Source organism: Colobus angolensis, unplaced genomic scaffold (genome assembly GCF_000951035.1).
Source record: "Colobus angolensis palliatus isolate OR3802 unplaced genomic scaffold, Cang.pa_1.0 Scaffold145, whole genome shotgun sequence".
Taxonomy (NCBI): Eukaryota; Metazoa; Chordata; class Mammalia; order Primates; family Cercopithecidae; genus Colobus; species Colobus angolensis.
Genome location: NW_012114544.1, coordinates 2,562,026 through 2,583,535, shown reverse-complemented (window position 1 = coordinate 2,583,535; position 21,510 = coordinate 2,562,026). Strand labels below are relative to the sequence as shown.

General features: G+C 38.5%; 1 long non-coding RNA gene across 1 annotated transcript in view; it reads right to left on the bottom strand.

Annotated features, from left to right (window-relative positions):
* Positions 1-21,510, bottom strand: part of LOC105507193 — an 85,402-nt gene that overhangs the window by 16,390 nt on the left and 47,502 nt on the right. Inside the window, exons 5-6 of the long non-coding RNA XR_001001054.1 lie at positions 21,432-21,509; positions 19,753-19,908 (exon numbers count right to left, since the gene is read on the bottom strand). This is a non-coding gene — a long non-coding RNA (uncharacterized LOC105507193). The remainder of the gene's footprint in view (positions 1-19,752; positions 19,909-21,431; position 21,510) is intronic.

Here is a 21,510-nt window from a genome sequence, read left to right as displayed (position 1 = left end):
TAAGATGGGCACATCACTTCAGTGGCATTCTTGCCAAAATGGCCAACCTCAATGTACTAATAATAAAAAAGACCATTCCAAATTAAGGGATATTCTATAAATAGCTGACCAGTTCTCTTTAAGTGTGTTGGCCAAGAAATTTTAAAGAAAAGAAAGAAAGAAAGGAAAGACTCAAGGTAGGTCACATATTGGACAAAACTAAGGAGACAGTACAACCAAATGCAATGTAGGAGCCTAATTGGATCCTGGACAAGAAAAACACTTTAATAGGAAATCTGGCAAAACTGGATAAAGATTCATAAATAAGGTGACAGTTTTATATCACTGTTAATTTCCTGGTTTTCATACTCTTACTACGGTAATGTAAAATGTTAACACTGGGGGAAGCTGTTAAAGGGTATGCAGGAACTCTGATTTCTGCAACTTTCCTTCGAGTCTAAAATTGTTTCTAAATAGAAAAGTTTTAAAAAATAGATTTGGAAAAAAAGTAAAAAAATGAAAAGAAATTTCTCTTTACACGAAGGCTGCCTTTCAAGACTATTATCTCACTAGAGAGGTCAAGAAAGTGAACTCTGATTCAGAGTCTATCATTTTGTTTATGGTCATTCTCATTTTCTCCTTCCCAGTACATAGTTGTGTGGCACAGATTTGAAAATGGACAACTGCAAGGAAACATGAGTTATATTAAGTGAAGTGAAAACTACTGGTTTAATATATGCAAAAAAATTCCCTCTTTATAAAATAAGTGATCATCTGAATATTAACGTGTCTTTATGACACTTTTCTAGGGTGAAAATGCCATCAGTTTTAAAAGTCAAAAATCATCATGCAGTGTGATATTAGAAATGGAAAAATGTAGTAACAAAAGTGAAAATTGGAGGGTCAGAAAAGGCATAAAAAATGTAGCCAGTGGCTGCATGACAAAGAGTCAAATGGCATTTTTGGTCAGAAGGACCACTCTCCCACTTCCTTTATGGTAGTAATTTTAACATTTAAAATGTTAAAAGTATTTTTGTAATTATTTTTCATGTTTCTAAAAATACATCAATTTACCTTGGCTTTTTAAAAATCACATTTGTCAATATGAACAGAAGACTATTCCTACTATTCTTTATGCATAGCTTTGTAACCTGCAGATAAAAATGAAAACACCACTCCTATGTTCTTTCCTATCTGTAACATCCCACAACTCACTGTCAGTTTCACCTCCCTCTGCCCAGTGTCTAAGTCTTATTTCCCTATAGCTATACAAGCTCTTTGGAGGCAAACATTATATCTGGTCCATGATGTTATCATGCACCAACACCATACACACATTAAATGTTAAATAAGTAGAATGATGATGGCTTACTGGCACTCAAACCTCTTACAGGACGGGGAGCATGCAGATGGGCAGGTGCAGAAGCTAGTGCGAGGGCTTTTGGGCTCTGGCCCCACAATAGTGTCTAGGGGTGGATGTCTGCGACTCCTGAAGTCCCAATGAGCATATGTTACAGTGCACTCTTTTAGCTTTACTGACCATGGACAGCTTAAGTGTTAAACAGCTCAGTAAATCCTCTGCTTTTTTGCAAGGGCTTTCTGTATCCTGAGCTCTTGTCCAGCATCCAGGAAAAATCAGGTCACACACGGACTTGAAGGATGGTGAGTGCCAGGGTTTTGTTGATTGGTGGAGGTGGCTCTCAACAGGATGGATGGGGAACTGGAAAGGGGATGGAGTGGGAAGATGATCTTCCCCTGGAGTTTGGCCATCCAGTGGCTGATCTCATCTCCAACCATCCCCAGCTGAACTCCTCTCAACGTTCAGGTGCTCCTTCTCTTCTCTCCTTCTCTGCTGCTCTTCTGCTCTTCCATTCATCTGCTCATGGAGCCTGGGATTTGGGGTTTATATGGGTTCAGTACACAGAGTGTGGTGGGCCAAAAGGGAGCTTTTGGCTGCAAAAACAGGAATGCCTGTTCCCATTTAGGGCCATAGGTTTCCAGGCTTGAGGGTGGGGCCTTTGCCAGGGAACCACACTCTTCTACCCAGTATTTTGCTGTCTCCTGTCCATATTATTAGGGCCATTGGGCAGACCATGGGTGTGTCTGCTGGGGGCAGCGGCATTGCTACATTGTTTCTCAGGTTCTGAGTATGGCCCATGGTCATTCCAATGACCCAAGGATATATCAGCTACATGGAAGCTTGAAAGCTTCCAGTTTGAAGGATGGCATGTAGTGTTTTGGCCAGCTTAAGGAGGGGTTCACCATGGATGAAACAATCAGACTGTTCCTTCAGCTGGAGGTAAGGCGGGAGGAGTTGGTTTCCCTGTAGTGCAGGGGTCGTAGCTGATCTTGGGCCCAGGCTCTGCACAGATGAGGTTGTGGGGTTCAATGACCTATGGGCTTGGTGGGATGAAGATGGAGTCCCAGTGCTTGTGAGGCACAGTGGCTAGTGGCTCCCAGAGCAGGATGCACACCAGAGGTGACTCTGGTCTCAAGATGGCACCATGCTGCAGCAGCCTGGCTCACAGGCAGTGGGCAGAGGGTGGAGAATGCACACCTTGTATTGGTAATTTAGTATAATACCCACAGTTCTCCCAGTTGGACTCATGGCTTGACAGGATTGTGGAATTCTCTTGTTATAAGGACTGTAGGGTATTGGCAGTGGCAATGGAAGCTGGCAGGGGTCTTCTACTTAGATTTTTGCCAGAACAGGAAGTGTCTCCTGACTTCAGACATATCCAATCTGGGTGGGGCAGATGTGCTTCAGAGGCTGGGTGCCTGTATGCTGCCCCCCTGGACTTCCATTTACCACAAGTGCATCTCCACTCCTTTGCTGCCTTCCAATGTGCTCCTTCCCACACTCCAGTCAAATCTTAGCTGTGTATTCATTGCCTTGGTCTTTTCTTGTAAGGAGAATGAACACCAGGCACCTCTAACATTATGCTAATGTTACTCCCCAAACTTTTAAACAAGAACTAACACCAATTCATCTCAAACTACTCCAAAAAATGGATGTGGGGAGTGGAATTCTTCCAAACTTAATCTATGAGGCCAGAATTATTCTCACACCAAAACCAGAAAAGAACACAACAAAGAAAGAACTACAGAGCAGTATATTTGATGAACATAGATGCAAAAATCTACAACAAAATACTAGCAAAAGAAATTCAATAGCACATCAAAAGAATTATGCCCCATGATCAAGTGGGGTTTATCTCAAGGATGCAAGGATGGTTCAAATAAGCAAATCAATATACATCATACATCACATCAACAGAATGAAGAATAAAAACTAATATAATCCTCTCAATATTCACAGAATAAGCATGTGCTACAATTCAAAATCTTTTCATGACAAGAACTCTCAATAAATTAGGTACAGAAATAATATAACTCAACACAATAGAGGCCATATATGACAAACCCACAGCTAACATCATATTGAATGGTGGTTGGGGGGAGTTCTTCTAAGAACTGGAATAAGACACGATAAGCCTTAGCCAGAGCACAATTAGGCAAGAGAATGAAATAAAGGGCATCCAAATTGGAAAGATGGAAGTAAAATTGTCCCTGTTTGCTGAGGACATATTCTTATATACGGAAAAACCTCCATCGAAAGATTTCATCAAAAATCTCTTAGAAAAGAAACAAACTCTGTGAAATTGTATTATAAGATCAACATACCAAAATCAATAGTGTTTCTATACTCCAATTAACTAGCTGAAAAAGAAATCAAAAAGTGGTATGGTTTGGCTCTGTGTCTTCTCCCAAATTTCATCTTGAATTGTAATCCCTACATGTTGAAGGAGGGACCTAGTAGGGGGTGATTGGATCATGGGGGCAGTTTCCCCCATGCTATTTTCATGATGGTGAGGGAGTTCTCATGAGATTCATTGGTTTAAAAGTGGTAGTTTCCCCTACACACTCTCTCCTGCCACCATGTAAGACGCGCCTTGCTCCTCCTTCACCTTCTGCCATGATTGTATTCTTGAGGCCTCCCTAGCCATGTGGAACTGTGAGTCAGTTAAACTTCTTTTCTTTATAAATTACCCAGTCCCAGGCAGTTATTTATAGCCGTGTGAAAACAAACTAATACAAGAAGGCAATCCCATTTATAATAACTATAAAAAATTGAACAAATTTAACCAAGAAGGTGAAATATCTCTGCAACGAAAACTATAAAACTGTAAAACATTTCAGAAAGAAATTGAAGAAGACACAAAGAAATGGGAAGACATCCCACGATTATGGATTGGAAAAACTAATGCTGTTAAAATTATCATACTACTTAAAGCAATCTATTTACTCAATGCAATTCCTATCAAAATACCTTTAACATTGTTCACTGAAGTAGGAAAAAAAAGTCCTAAAATGTGTATGGAACTACAAAATACCTCAACTAGTGAAAGTAATCCTGAGGAAAAAGAATGAAGGTGGAAGTATCACACTACCTGACTTCAAAATATACTACAAAGCTATAGTAACCAAAACAACAGGATACTGGCATAAAAACAGACACACAGACCAATTGCACCAGAAATAAATTCATGTATTTACAGCCAATTGATTTTTGACAAAGGCACTGAAAACATACACTGAAGAAAAAACATCCTTTTCAGTAAATGGTGATGGGAAAATTGGATATTCATACTCAGAAGAATAAAACTAGACCCCTATCTCTCATCATATATAAAATCAACCTAAAATTTATTAAAGATTTAAAAGTAAGGGCAAAAACTATGAAACTACTCAAAGAAAACATAGGGGAACCACTTTAGGACATTGTTCTGGGCAAAGATTTTATGGATAAGGCCTCAAAAGCACAGGCAACAAAAGCAAAAATAGACAAATGGGATTATATCAAACTATAAAGCTTCTGCACAGCAAAGAAAACAATCAACAGAGTGAAGAGACAACCTGTAGAACAGGAGAAAATAATTCCAAACCATTTATCTGACAAGGAATTAAGATCCAGAATACACAAAGAACTCAAACAGCAAACAGCAAAAAAACCATATACCCCAATTTTAAAATGGGCAAATGATCTGAATAGACATTTCTTAAAGGAAGACATACAAACAACCAACAAGTGTGTGAAAAATGCTCAATATTGCTAACCATTAGGGAAATTCAAATCAAAACTACAGTGAGATACCATCTCACCTCAGTTAGAATGGTTATTATAAAAAGACAAAAAATAACAAATGCTGGTGAAGATGTGGAGAAAAGGGAATTCTTATATCCTGTTGGTGGAAATGTAAATTAGTACAGCCATTATGGGAAGCAGTATGGAGATTCTTAAAAAAAAAACTAAAAATAGAACTACCATATGATCCAGTAATCCCACTAGTGGTTATATATTGAAAGGAAAGGAAATCAGTATGTTGAAGAGATATCTACACTCCCATGTTTATTGCAGCACTATTCACACTAGACAAAATATGGAATCAGCCTTAGTGTCCATCAACAGATGAATGGATAAAGAAAATGTGGTATATGTACACAATGAAATACTAATCGGCCATAAAAAAGAACAAAATCTTGTCATTCGCAGCAACATGGATGAGCTGGGAGACATTATGTTAAGTGAAATAAGCCAGGCACAGAAAGAAAAATACCACATGTTCTTACTCATTTGTGAGAGCTGAAAAAGTTGATCTTATATAAATAGAGAGTAGAATAGTAGTTACTAGAGCCTGGGAAGTGTAGGGGGAAGTAGGGAAGAGGGAGAGGTTAGTTAACAGATACAAAATTACAGCTAAATGGGAGGAAAAAGTTTTAGTGTTCTATTAGTACTGTAGGATGACTATAGTTAACGTTAATTTATCATATATTTTCAAGTAGCTAGAAGAGAGGTTTTGAATGTTCCCAATACAAAGAAATTGTAAATGTTGGAAGTGATGGATATGCTAATTACCCTGATTTGATTATTACACATGTATACATAAATTGTAATATCACATTGCACCCCATAAAGATGTACAATTATTAGATATTAATTAAAATTTTTAAAAAAATCACTAGTGGCCATGATTTAATCAATCATGCTTATGTAATGAAGCCTCCATAACTGGGATGCCAAACAGGAGGAGGTACCTGGAGAGCGGTAGTCCCAGAGAGGGCACAGAAGTTCATACCCCATCCTACATACCTTCACCTGTGCATCTCTTCTTTCTGACAGTTCCTGGCTTATATCATCTTATAATCAATGGCTAATAATAGGTAAAGCACTTTCCTCATTCTGTGAGCTGTTCTAACAAGTGATCAAACCAGAGAAGGGGGCTTTGGGACCCCAAGTCTGACACAAGTCATGGGTAACATGGGAAACTACCACTAGTGACTGACATCTGAAGCCAGGGACAGTCTTGTGGGGCTGAACCCTTAACATGTGGAGTCTGTGCCAACTCCAGTTAGCACAGAATTGAACTGAATTGTAGGATATCCAGCTGGTGTCAGAGAATTGCTTTGTGTGGGAGAAACCCACACGTTTTGGTGACCAGAAGTGTTTTGTGCTGAGTGTGAGGAAAACGGTTAATCTTTTTCCATATAAGAGGGTAGGCAGCATGTAGAGTAGGAAGAGGACCTACCACCAGAGCCTGACACCAGCTCACAAAGGAAGAGGTTCTATAACTCAGTTAAAGTACTTATATACAAGGAAATCTACAAGGACTGGAGAGTTAAGGAATAAAGACACATGAACCCAGGCTTTCCAATACAGTCAAATTTATATCTAAAGAATCTGGTGTCTCACTAAGAAAGTGAAGGCTTCCAGTTTATGGATAAAATTAAGTAAAGAAATATTTGGAAATGTAATGGAGGCCATAACAAAAATAGAGAGTTAAACTTTCAGCAGTGATGAGTACTTTCTCTACAAGACGCATATAAACCTCAGAAGTTAAGCCATGAATAGTATGGAAGTTTCAGCTATCCAACCCAGTGTGGTGAGGTTTTAGATGTATGGTAGTTTATTTTACAACAGTCAACAAGGTCAGCATAAATATTAATTAGGTCCCTGTTCTACTTCCAGTTCATGGTTGATACCAGGACTTCCTACCACACAGCAGTTCATGCTGAGCCAAGTGATACATGTTTTCACTTCATATCAGCTATGATAAAAGAAAAAAAGTTTGTGAGTAAAATAGATATTCAGATAAACAGAAATAAAATACCTTCCCATCAAAACCTACCAGCAGGGAGAAAAACAAAACCCAGGAAGTGCCAGGAAAGGAAAGCAAGTCTAAGGCCTGTTCTCAGTTTTAAGTTCTGCAGGCCTTCCTAGATGATTATCCATTTTTTTCACTTTTCATATATTCACACTACTCAGAAACCCTCGATTCTCCTATTTTAAGGATTAAAAAAATTAATTAGAGGTATTTCAACAACAACCTTGAGACATGACATCTTCTGTTAATAGAAAAAAGACTTCTACTATGACATGACTTATGCTTAGTATAAAACGTAAAAGTATGACATGTTTTCCTACTACCTCCTTCAAAAACATATAAAATTGTGATATATGTGACTATAGAACTGATATTAGTAACGGTAAGTTAGGAGGTTATAAACAAGGTTCTGTGTCATAAAATTTGAGTCAACAGGAACCCAGTTACTGAGAAATATTTTAGAAAGACGAGGGACTAGTCTTTCAAATGAAAAGAAGATAATAAGAACTAAAAGATAACAATAAAATATTAAGGATTTTTACAAAAACAAATATATCATGATATATATGTCTTCTTTAACAGTGATAATAGACAGAGCTGTCACATTCTTTTTTTTCCTAGACTTCCCTTAGCTTTGCTAAGTGGGCAGCACCAAAGCAGGACACCTGATGCAAAGGCAGGCAATCCATGAGCTTATAGCAGTCAGTGACCTAGGATCTGACTAGAATAGATGAGCTGGGTCAATAAGAGTCCTCCTTCAGGAATCTGAACCACAAGACCTAGAGAATTTCCAATAAGCAACAAGGCAAAAGCTAAATGGACAGATCAAGAGATACTATGCTATAGGGAGGTGTAGAGTCCCTACTATAGTCTGTATTAGTCTGTTCTTACATTGCTATAGAGAAATACCTGAGACTGGGTAATTTATAAAGAAAAGAGGTTTAATTGACTCATGGTTCTGCAGGCTATACAGGAGTCATGGAACCATCAGCTTCTGGGGAGGTCTCAAGGAACTTCCAGTCATGGCAGAAGGCAAAAGGGAAGCAAGGCACTTCACATGGCTGGAGCAGGAGGAAGAGAGAGACAGGGAAGGTGCCACATACTTTAAAACAACCAGATCTCATGATAACTCACTCACTATCACAAGAACAGCACCAAGGGAATGGTACTAAACCATTCATGAAGGACCATCCCCATGATCCAATCACCTCCCACCAGCCTCATCCTCCAACACTGAGGATACAATTGAACATGATATTTGGGTGGGGACACAGACCCAAACCATGTTGTGAATGATATGCAAGCTATAGTTATGAGGAAGCCAGTTAATAGACAAAAGACAGTGAAGGCCACATATGTAAGAAAGATTTTGCCTGTGTGGACAAAGAGAGAACGAGAAGAAGGAAGGAGAAGAGAAGAAAGAGGAGAGGCAAGAGTAGGCTTGATTCATGACAGCTTCCTTAAGACCCAACTATAACTCAATTTCTGTCATTGGGTTTGTCTGAAATCCCTCTGAAACCTAACATCGCTGTTCGTTATAACTAAAAGAACCCTAAACAAAACAATGCATCCTAAGGTCAGTATGCTTCTAGGCAATCTTCTACACTCTCTTTATCCACAAGAAACGGTACTTAGAATAAAGGCTTTTGATTAATCAAGGTATCAATTTGCTGTAAAGAAATTTAGTTCCACTGTTATTTACGTAATCTTGGGCAAATCGCTTATCTCCCGAGCCTTACTTTTCTCACCTATATACATCTATGTATATAGTAGGTTTATTGTGGAAATAACAATCATGTGTATGGAGCACCTGGCCCCTGGACACTCAGAACTTGGTAGTTGTCATCATTCATTAAAATAAAACTTAAGACTTGTACAAAGCAAGTCCACTGTGTTTATATAATTTGATACACCAAACAGCCCAGGTGACATAGGTAGGACAAGTGTTGCCATCTCCATTTTTCAAATGGCTCAGTGTCATAACTTCCCCAAACCATAGAGCTGGCAAGTGGAAGAATGTGGACTTAAACATAGGGCTTATGATTGCTAGTCAATGAGATAACCTTCCATTTCAATAAAGCCCAGAAAGTGCGCTCATGTATTAGGGAAAAAACTTGCAACCAATAAATTTGAAAAAGGGTGGAGAAAAGAGTCCTGATTAACCTTCAGTTCAATAGAAAAATCCATTCCATTAAAATCCCCTTTCCCTGGGCATTCCTGATAATTGAGATTTTACAGTTCTTTGAAATACCACAAGGTCAACAAATTGCACACACTTACAGTTCCACGAAAGAATGGAAATAATGGTACTCTCTAGGGTAGAGAAAGAGAAATTCATTACATTAGAAAATCCTGAAAGAATGACATGAGAGACCAAGAGCAATGCACGTAAATGCAGAAAAGAAAGAAGGAAGAGGGGGAGGAGGGTAAAAAATTATTTTTGGCATACCTAATTACTACAGAAACTCACCTCCTAATCCCCAGAGTAATTCACACTTTTATAGATCAGTATGTCAAATTACCTTTTCAGATCTGAGTAAAATAATCCTGAATGTTTCAGATTCAGATTGTAAGAAAACTTTATATCAGATCATATGGCAGTTCTAAATAAAAGTTAGTTGCTAAATCTAAGTTTTTAAAGTTTCCCTTTCATATAAAATAAGAAAAGTTTCAATGATTGTACATATTTATCTTCTAATGACTTTAATAAATAAAGCTATTAAAACCATGGTCATGCCCTAGTATAGAAAACCCAGCTGGGCAAAAATACCATGTCATAAGACTTCTGTTTGGCACCTAAAATTATGAATACATCATACAAACTATGCTCTGCTCCTTGTTCATTTTTGTTGGCAGCTTTGACATTGAGATACAGGTCAGGAGGAGATGACACACAGAGGACCCTCATCTAACCTCTTGAAGGTCTCATATTCCTTGGTGACATGACCTTTAAGATCTCACCTAGAACTAAATTTCTAAGCTCTACCAACTTTCTCTCTGTCATTTTTTCAAATCAGATTTAATGAAGATGTCAGATGACTGAACTGCCTCATAAGTTCACCCAGTGTTCATTAAGCCTTGTACATCTCCTATAACTCCAAAGCCTGGAGTGAGCATAGACTCAAGATCAACAGCTTGGGCTTTAGAATTTACTAGCTATGTGGCCTTGGGAAAGTAACATAACCTCTCAGTGCTGTATTTTTTTCATCCATAAAATGGGATAATAAGTACCTCATAGTATTGTTGCAAGGATTAAATGCACATAAAAATGCTTTAAAAAGCGCCTACAACATCATGTGTTCTCAATAATTTTTAGCTGCTCTTATTATTACCTCTCAACGATGAAATACTCCTTAATATATGCAAGCACAAAGTCTATGGGAACGTCTGCCACTAGGAAGAAAAGATGAAATTCAAATGTGCACACAGAACAAAGACAGGAATGAATGAAACAACACATGCTGCAGGCCGCATCCGGTCAGCTAAACTGAGATGAGCTTCACATTCTTCCATGGTTGGCCTGCACCATTAGCCCCTGCTGGCAAATGGGAAGTGCTCATGATAAAGCTGACCAAATGGCAGCATGTGGGTGGACCAGCACAATCCATCCTTACTACTGGACCAGGAGCCTGGACTGCATTCTCTGCTGTCCCTGCATTAGAGCACATAGGATGTCATACACTGTTAACAGGTTCTAAGAGTTCCAGGGGTTTGAGAGAAAGAATGAAGGACATAATGAAAGAGCCGGCATTGAGGGAATCTCTGTGAAGCGGTCTTTAGCTGCATTTCAAAGGCAGGTGGGAAGCAGGCTTGGGGAGAAGTGAGCAGAGCTTTCCAGATGGGAGAAATAGGATATGTGTGCCCCTGGGTGTGAAGTTTGGAGAAGCCCACGTTGGAGAAGGCCAATAGTGCTGCCAGGAAGAAAGAGCATGAAATAAGGTGTAGCAGCAGGTATAGCCAGTAATGGCCAGGGAAGATTTTTGTCTCTTTTTCCCAATTTCCAGAGAAATAATCTCTGCAACCGGGTGTTCTTTGTTGTTAGGTTAGCTCCCTTTTAGGATTATATTTAGACTTTTTTTTTTCTTTTCTTAGAAAACCTCAAATGATTACAACTTGCACAGAATGTTTAAGTAGGTCACAAAAAAACAAGGAATGCTTTTTCCCACTCAAATAGATCCCTGAAACTCTAGGTTCTAGAGAACTGGATGCTAATTTCCTCATTCTCCCAGGGGGACAGAATGACAAATTCTACCTGCCTCACTTCCATCTCCCTCCACTCCATTTAAAGGCTCCCAGTTCACTGTTCAGTAAAAGGAAGGAGCATTTTCTCAGAAACCAATTCTCTAGGTGAAAGAAACGTAGGTGAGGATTTCCAAAAGCTAAAGACTTCTCACAGGAGTCAGGGCATTTTATATCACTCTAGGAAGATAACCAAGGGAATTGAAGGTATATTACTATACAGAAAAACAATAACATTTAGAACCTCAAACCCCACTAAATTCCTTATATGACAACCAATAGTGATGCTTAATATTTTTTGCCATGACTCAATAGTCAGATACAAACCTCAACTCAGTCACAGAACTCTTTCATCCATGCTACTCATATAGAAAAGAGAAAAATGATGGAAAACTTTCTAACAAGGATTTTTTTTTCCTTTTTAAAGTTTATCCTGGAGTTGAGGGAGAACTTGGAAATAAGATTCTGATTAAGAAGAAGTTATCCTCATTGAGACAGGCACCTCCTAAGACACCCTTCCACAAGCTATCAGCACATGCTTTACACATTGTGAAAGTCATGGCTTTCTCACGTCTTCATCTGATTCCTAATTCTTTTTCTCATCTAGCAAAACGTTGCCAGGGATTTTCACTGAATGTCATTTTCACTCAAGAGGTCCCAATTAAGAATTTTTGGATCTCGGACTGAAAACCTTTCCAAGATAATTATTATAATCCAGGGCTTCAAAGGAGCAGAAATTCAAAGGAAGGGAAAGAATTTCAGTAGATAATCTACAGGATGGCTGCCATTGATCCTCCCCTTGTCCTGCACTCCTGGTTTTGCCCTTTCCCTGTGAGCTTACTGCTGAAAATCTGTTAGGCATTTTAGCAAAGGTCATGACATTTATTACCGCTTAATATAGAGCATAAAGTAGAAAAAAGGTTGACTCCAAGGCTGCAAGCCCAAGAGAAAAAGAGAATGGAGTAGAGATATAGGCAAGGGAAGGGAAGAATTTGAGACTAAAGAGGTGTGAAATGTAGCTTCAACGATAGAGTAACAGTTAAAGCCTTGAGATAAAAAAAGTTGGCATGTGCATCTATGTACACACACAGATATACCCCTATGTTCAAGGCCTGGGTTTGGGGGGTAATGAGGAGTAGGAGGAAAAAAAGAAGAAATAGAAGGACACAGTGAAGATAGGTTAGAAAGGCAGGAGGAAAAATTCCAAGATGTTCCAAAAGCCAAGAGAATATTTTACTACAAGGCAAACATTAACCCAAAGAAAGCTGGTGATAAAGCATTAATATCATACAAAGTAGACCTAAAGGTAAAATGCATTGTCCCAGGTAAGAAAGTCATTATATGATGACAAAAGTCAATTCATGAGGAAGATGCAACAATCCTCAACTTGTATGCGATGAATAACACAGTCTCAAAAATATATAAAGTAATAATTGAAATAACTTAAAGGAAAATAAACATTCTACTATCAATCATAGTGGGAGATTGTTACACACTTTTCTCAGTAAATGACAATCCTAATATCAGTAATGTCATAAAAATATCTCTAATAGTGGTGTTTATTGAGTTCCAAATTTTTAATAGTAGTCTTTAATATTTTTACCTTAATTATCTTCCTCCTATTTGAACATTTCCAACTTGAAACATGAGTTCTGGTCAAACCAGTTCACCAAACATATCTTATTGGTTTCACTTTTATTTCTCACCTTAAGTTATATCCCCTAGCTGAAATGTTCTCTCCCTTCAATAGATTTTTTTCCCTTGCAATTGTGAGAAGGGTTGAAACAAGACTGGCATAAGTAGACTTCTGGATCACAGGATGGAAGGAGTACAAAGATACACGGGCCTCAAACACAATGCCTCAGCTTCCCCAGGAAAATTGTGTTTGTTTCTAGATCTCCCTTCTGGTCAAGGGCCACTCATTTCAAGCACTGTCCAAGAACTCAGCCTGGACCAAGCTTTGGAATAACAATCTATGTAGTATGGAGAGTAAGGAAGATCAGAAGTCAATTGTGTCTTCTCTTTTCAGGAAAAGCCAGTGGTCTGGGAAGGCAAATCACCTGGGGCTGGCTGAATGAAGCAGAGGAGAAAAAGTGTCTGAGATATCATGCCAAAACCTGACAAAGGAGAAAACAGAGAATAAGCTGAAGGTACCAATGAGTGAATGAGAAATAGGAGATTAGTGAGAAGCTGAGATACAAGTTGAGTCTGGTGGAGATTAAGTGTAATAACTTATACTGTGAGGTTTTAGGTCTGGTGTTTTGGCATTTAAGGCCACAGGGAATGACTGAGTATCTTGGGATAGACCCCTGGCATTCTGTCTTTTCTGTCAGGCAAAACTTTATCAGAATCTAGGCATGCTTTAAACACAAGGCATGCAGAAGGAAGTATACCGCTTCCCTTTGTGTCTCCTGTAGTTGTGATGCACCTGCAAATAGCCAATACATATAAAGGAAAAAGTCATGATAAAGATAATGCTCTGGGCTGGGCATGGTGGCTCATACCTGTAATCCCAGCACTTTGGGAGGCCAAGTCAGGTGGATCACCTGAGGGCAGGAGTTTGAGACCAGGCTGGCCAATATGGTGAAACCCCATCTCAACTGAAAATACAAAAATTAGCCAGGCATGGTCCTGGGAGGTAGAGGTTGCAGTGAGCAGAGATTGTGCCACTGTACTCCAGCCTGGGCAACAGAGCAAGACTTTGTCTCAAAATAATAATAATAATAATAATACTCTGTCTGCAGCTCCTCCTAAGGGCAAGAAAGGCAGATGAGTAAATCACCTTCCTGTATGAACCTATGGTTCTGGTTATGATTATCGACAGTTTATACAAAAAATATAAATAATTCAAAGCTAAGTGCCAATTGATAGTTTTAATAAATGCATAATTTCACAGCATGAAAGCTTTGTTGTTTGCTCATATCACTTGCTGTCTAAAACTAAAACAGCAATAATATCTGATATGTAAGATACACCCTTAAATAGAAATAGCAAAAACCCACATGATGTCAAAGGAGGCTCTTTTTCAAATAGCCAAAAAGCCATGAAAATCAATGAGCCCTGGAGTAGCTCCACCCTTGGGATCCTGTCTAAGAATCAGAAGATATTTACTAAATTGTGCTGTTTTATCTCACATAAAAGAAACACACATAGACAGTCTAACCCTTAACAGTCTCAGCAAAGCTCAGGTCAGAAAAACAAATTCACTCAGGTTCAGGTTGAGGCTGCCACCAGCATAGGCAACTAGGAAAGGGCTATTGAAAAGGGTATTCTGTTTTCTAAGGAAACTTTTAATGTTAAGAGCCTCTACTTTTTAGAGTACTGTGAAAGCTCTGCTGAAAAGAAACAAATATAGCAAGAGCAAGTAGTAATGATATCAATAATATTAGGGATAACAGCAGCTGCTAAGGAGTTTTCCCATATTGTGACTGACCAAGAGGGGTCTTACTGCTATTAAACAAACAGGGGATGAGATTCAACAGTGAGTACAATAATCTTCATCTGGGTTCACCTGAAAGTAAGACTTAGCACCAGACTCTACATTGTAAAGAATTTCCTGGTCCATCAGGGTTTCCATGTAAATAAACAAAATAATTCCGTTGTAATACTTTGATGTCACCTGAGGTCAAAGACTGAAGTTCAGGTTCTTTCTTGGTGTAATGCCAGTTTTCCATCCTCTTTATGCCAGACTCTGCATTGTTTTTCTAATTTATACAATAAAATGCTGTTTGTTGAAATAAGATCACTAGAGGGTTTGTGGGAGCCCCTCAAACACTTCATTCATTTTTAATGGGGTACTTGACATCCCACAAAGTTCACACACATGAGGAAGAGATTGCACAGTGCAAACTGGTGAAAAAAATCCATTGTCTATCCCTCCAGGAGCATGCTAATAACATGAGGTGACTAGTGCATAGTATATTTCATAGGACAGCTTTGTAAACGGTCATGCCTTTTAGCACAAAACAAATTAAAACATAATCATAACCCCAGTACCACTGTTATCACTGGGTGGCATTCTTCATGATTAGATGTACATCACATTCTTTCTAGGCATGCCAGGGTAAAAGCTGCCAAATTCACAATGGCAATTTATTTCAAGTTTTCAAAATAAAAGTGATGTACCAAAAATTTTTTTTTAATGTATCAACTTTTTATTTTTTCCCATGCACTTATTTGATGCACTGTTTATTAGCAAAATTGACATTGCCCTTGGATGTTCATAACACTGGCTATAAAATGGGGTAATTATATCTAGTTGACAACATATCTAAAAGGTTAAATATTTTAGCTACACTTTGAAAATTTACATGGTTTGAATGTGCTAATTTTTATAATATTATCTCAGAGGTTCATTTTGGTTTTTTTGGAATTTTTGTTTTTCTTTCCAACTTTTATTTTAGGTTCAGGGGGTACATGTGCAGGTTTGTTACATGGGTAAATTGTGTGTCATGGGGGTTTGGTGTACAGATTATTTCATCACCCAGGTAATGAGCAAAGTACTCAACAGGTAGTTTTTCAGTCCTCACCCACTCCTGCACTCCACCCTCAAACAGGCTCCAGTGTTTATTGTTTCCTTCTTGTGTCCATGTATATTCATCATTTAGCTCCCACTTATAAGTTAGAACATTCAGTATTTATTTTTCTATTCCTGCATTAATTCATTTATGATAATGGCCTCCAACTCCACCCATGTTGCTACAAAGAACAGGATTTCATTCCTTTTTATGGCTGCATAGTATTCCTTCATGTATATGTAACGCATTTTCTTTATCCAGTCTACCATTGATGGGCATTGAGATCGATTCCATGTCTTTGTTATTGTGAATAGTGTTGCGATGTGCATGTGTCTTTATGGTAAAAGAATTTATATTCCTTTGGGTATATACCTAGTAATGGGATTGCTGGGTCAAATGGTAGTTCTGTTGTAAGTTCTTTGAGACATCTCCAAACTGCTTTCCACAGTAGCTGAACTAATTTACATTCCCAACAGCAGGGTATAAGCATTCCCTTTCCTCCATTCCCTTACCTCCACACCAGCATCTGTTATTTCTTTGCTTTTTAATAATAGCTTTTCTGGCTGGTGTGAAATAGTGTCTCACTGTGGTTTTGATTTGCATTTCTCTAATGATTAGTGATGTTGAGCATTTTTTCATAGGCTTATTGGCCACATGTATGTCTTCCTTTGAGAAGTGTCTATTCATGTCCTTTGCCCATTTTTTTTATTGGGGTTGTTAGTTTTTGCTTGTTAATTTATTTAAGTTCCCTATAGATTCTGGATAGTAGACCTTTGCTGGGCGCATAATTTGCAAATATTTTCTCCCATTCTGTAGGTTGTCTGTTTACTCAGTTGATAATTTCTTTTGATGTGCAGAAGCTCTTTAGTTTAATTAGGTCCCATTTATCTATTTTTTGTTGTTGTTGCAACTGCTTTTGGAGTCTTTGTCATGAAATCTTTGCCAGGGTCTATTTCCAGAATGGTATTTCCTAGGTTTTCTTATAGGGTTTTTATAGTTTTAGGTTTTACATTTAAGTCTTTAAACCATCTTGGTTTAATTTTTGCATATGGTAAAAGGGAGGGATCCAGTTTCAATCTTCTGTATATGGCTAGCCAGTTATCCCAGCATCATATATTGAATAGAAAGTCCTTTCCCTATTGGTTGTTTTCATTGACCTTGTTGAAGATCAGTTAGTTAGGTGTACAGTTTTATTTCTAGATTCTTTAACCTGTTGGTCTATGTGTCTATGTACCAGTACCATGCTGCTTTAGGTACTATAGCTTTGTAGTACAGTCTGAAGTTGGGTAGTGTGCCTCTGGTTTTTGTTGTTGTTTGGGTTTTTTGTTTTTGTCTGTTTATTTTGCTCAGAATTGCTTTGGTGTTCAGGCTCCTTTTGGTTCCACATGAATTTTAGAATAGTTTTTTTTTTTAATTCTATAAAAAACATCATTGGTAGTTTGATAGAAATAGCACTGAATCTGTAAATTGCTTTGGGCAGTGTGGCCATTTAACAATATTGATTCTTCCTATCCATGAGCATGAAATGTTTTTCCATTTGTTTGTCTTCTCTCGATTTCTTTCACCAGTGTTTTGCAATTCTCGTAGAGATCTTTTACCTCTCTGGTGAGCTGTATTCCTAGGCATTTTATTTTTTTGTGGCTATGGTGAATGAGATTGTGTTCATGACTTGGCTCTCATCTTGGACATTGTTGGTATATAGAGATGCAACTGATTTTTGTGCATTGATTTTGTATCCTGAAACTTTGCTAAAGTTGTTTATAGGTCTAGGAGCCTTTGGGCAGAGACTATGGGGTTTTCTAGGTATCAAATCATGTCATCTTCACAGAAGGAGTTTAATTTCCTCTCTTCCTATTTAGATGCCTTTTCTTTCTCTTACCTGATTGCTCTGGCTAGGACTTCCAGTACTATGTTGAATAGGACACATTCTTACCTTGTTCTGGTTCTCAAGGGGAATACTTCCAGCTTTTGCCCATTCAGTGTGATGTTGGCTGTGGATTTGTCATAGATGGCTCTCATTATTTTGAGGTATATTTCTGTGATGTCTTGTTTGTTAAGGGTTTTTAACATGAAGGGAAGTTGAATTGTATCAAAAGCCTTTCTGCATCTATTGAGATGATCATGTGGTTTTTGTTTTTAGTTCTGTTATATTCAGTTACAAGTCAAATCATTATGGAATGTCCAAATATTCTCCCAACACTCTAGTTTAATGGTGTTGAATATCATTCAAAATAAATAGGCCATTTCCTAAATGTTTTGAAATCTATTCTTAAGGTTTCAATTTACTGTAAAGAAACCTAATATATGAAAAGCCAGATTTACAGAAAGGATAAATTGGAGAGGGGATGTTATTTACATTTTCTTATGGAGTTTACCACAGGATTCCTTCACAGCAAATCCCTGTGATGAAATGGAGAACCCACGACTCTCAAATGGGGTTCCTACCCCTACGTGCTTTGAGGAGTTTTCTTCTGTCAGCTTTTGAGGGATCAAAGAAAAGGATTTATTACTTTGGCAAAGAGTGAACTTTTCTCAGTCTTTCCTCTCTGACTGCCAGGATCTGCATTTAAGAGCACGTCCAAGAGTCTGAAGCAGGTAAGCCACCAATCTTTGCACTCTGTGTGAGGAAGGGCACCATTGTCAGTTTTCCACAACCTCGGGTCTTCTGTTCTCAGCCTTAGGTAAGAGGTATTCTTTTCTCAGTCAGTGGCCTCACCAGCATTACCAGGGCCAAGACTTTCTCATGGTGTTAGGTACACACCTTCTTCTCAATGGAGTCTACACCTCATGGAAAGAATATGAGTGTTGGATTCTGAATCCCAATCCTGGATCCACCACTTAATAGCCAAGTGACTTCAATATTCTAGAGCTCCCATTTTTCCATTAATAATGGGGGTGACAATATCCAACTCATCGCAAAGTGGGAGGTTAGTTTAAATGTTGGTAAACCATCCAGTGTTGGGCCTCATATGTAACAGATTAACAAATGGGAGCTTTAATGATGATAGCAATTATCCTGGATGTTTCCTAAAGGTCTCTTCTTTCTCTTGTCCAGTTTTGTTTGCTTGCTTCCTTGTTTTCTTATCTGCTTTTAATGTTCTTCTAGTAGGCTTTCAGTTGATCTAGAGGTCCTTTCTCTTAGCCTGCATTTACCCACATGTCTTACTCTCCTTCTTCCCCAGCTAGCTCAGTGGGTCAGAATTCCCATCCTCCTCAACAGAAATCATCACTACGTTTTCCTAAACCCCATCTGGAGCCAGACACTATTTTCATAGAACAATAGTACATCTGCTTGTCATTACCGTTCAGCTCCCCTGGCCGCAGCCAGGCTGAACAGGATGCCAAACCCACAATGACTTCTCAGGAAAAGGGACTCTGTCAAAGCTTCTCTGTACATTGAAAATAAAATTTGATTTATAAAACCTTCACTACACAGGTAACTTTCAGGAACAAATCTGTGGTTCTTGAAAGGTAACGCTCATAGGTTTAAAAAGAAGTTCTAAACAATATTTGTCCTTATACTGAGCCTTTGCCTGGATAGGAAAGGGGACACAAATAAAGGTAACTAACATTTATTGTCTATTTTGTGTCTTAGTGCTGTGCTAAGTGTTTTGCTACCATTATGTTATTTAATTTTCATAACCTCATAAAATAAGGATAATTATCCTCACTTTACAGTGAGAAAACTGAGATTCCACCAGGTTAGCCTAAGGAATAAAGCTAGTCAGTGGCAGAGCCAAGACAGAAATTCAAACCTGTCTCACCAATACAGAATGATATCTCATGACAGAGAATACTTTATGACATACAAGACACAATAAAACACGTTCTTTCTGCTGGCTTAAATATTTTACCTGGTACTTTGGATCACTGGAGGCTGAAGACCCTCCTATAGGCAGCAGTGAGAACACTGACACCTTCGGCATGCAGGTGGCTGCAATACTCTGGGGTTGCATAAAGTTTTAAGGATCAGTCTGATCCCTTTCTCATTGCAGAAAGCTCCTAATCACCTGGTTGGGAGATTTTTGATTTATCCCTTATAGTCATACAGAAAGCACTAAACCTGCCGACTACAAATTAATCCTCTTTTCCTAGAACTGTGCATGGACAAAGGCATGGAAAGACGATGGCCTCCACCATTCAGAGGTGGACCAGGCAACAGACCAGCTGGGCAGTGGCCCAGGACTCCAGCCTTTTCTGAGTACCATAACATGATTGGAAGCTCAAATTCCACTGGAAATATAACCTCAGAGTGTAGAAAATTATATTTATCAGGCCTCCTCTCAGGGAGTGTATGCGGTGGAAAGGGATGTTTTAATAATCTTCTTGGCATAAGAGAAAGAGACTGCCAAAGGGTGTGATAATGTTATGGCTGATGAGCCCTCAACTGTGTTCTAAAGAGGTAAGGTCAGGATGACAACAGGGCTCTTCTTTGGTAGGGTGAGGTCTGTATATTTGGATCCAGAGCTGGACTACACAGGACAGGCTGAGCACTGTCACCCAGCATTTGTTCACTCATTCATTCATTCAGTCAACACATATGTTTTGAGTGATTACTATTAATATATGTTCTATTTGAGGTACTGGGGATAAAGCAGCGCACAAAACGACAATAAAAGGACCTCAGTCTGTTTTTTTTTTTTTTTTTTTGAGGTTTTCACATTTTTTTCCAGCTTTGTTGAGATATTTATGCTAAATAAATATTGAAAAAGACTTAAACTTATCTCATGGCCCCCAACTAAGCAAAATGCACAATGCCCTTCATGTTATAGACTAAAAATGACCGACATAATATAACCAGCAATGTTTTCAAAACGGTTGAAATTGAAAGACAGGCTATCCCAGGTATCAGAAATGCAAAGGAAACATAAAACTGAAGTGGTAACAGTGGCCCAGGGAGGAGACTGGAATAACTACAGGGCCTCATCTGTTAAGTGGTAGGTTTTTAGTATGATGAGTGTCAAGAGACATGGCCTTGGGCTTATGTGAAATAGAGAGCCAGAACTGAAACTCCTAAATAAAGCCGATATGTCAAAGTTACATACCCACAATGAAAGGGACTAAAGCATCTGTGCATCAGACCAGGGAAGTGACACATAAGCAAGGAGTGTGTCTCTTCCTAGGGATTTTGGGTGAAAAATCAAAAACCCAGGCCCGTGCTTTGCCCAGGTTGGGAGTCCAAATTTATGCCAAAAGATGCTAGAAATTAATACAAAAACTGGTTCCAGACTGGCACATAGCAGAGGCAAATCCAAACCATTCTCTAGGGCACACAGACTTTATAGAAAACAACCCTGCTGAAGATGAGCTCGCAAAGCACATGCAGAAATAATCTACATTGACAGAGAATGAGTCCACAGATAGTAAAATAATGTGGAACAGTCTATAAAATAAGAATTTTTTAAAGATTAAAGAGAGGAATGAGTTAAAACTATAAGAAAAATACTGAATACTATGGGGAGAAAGTTAAGATGATCAGTTTGTTGGTGTGTCAAATGACTAACCTGTCATGAATACCAGAATATTTACCTACCTTGAGTGCCCACATGTCTGAGTTTAACTCTGCTTCCATTTTATGGCTCTGTAATTCCATGTTACATTTAGAAAAGAAC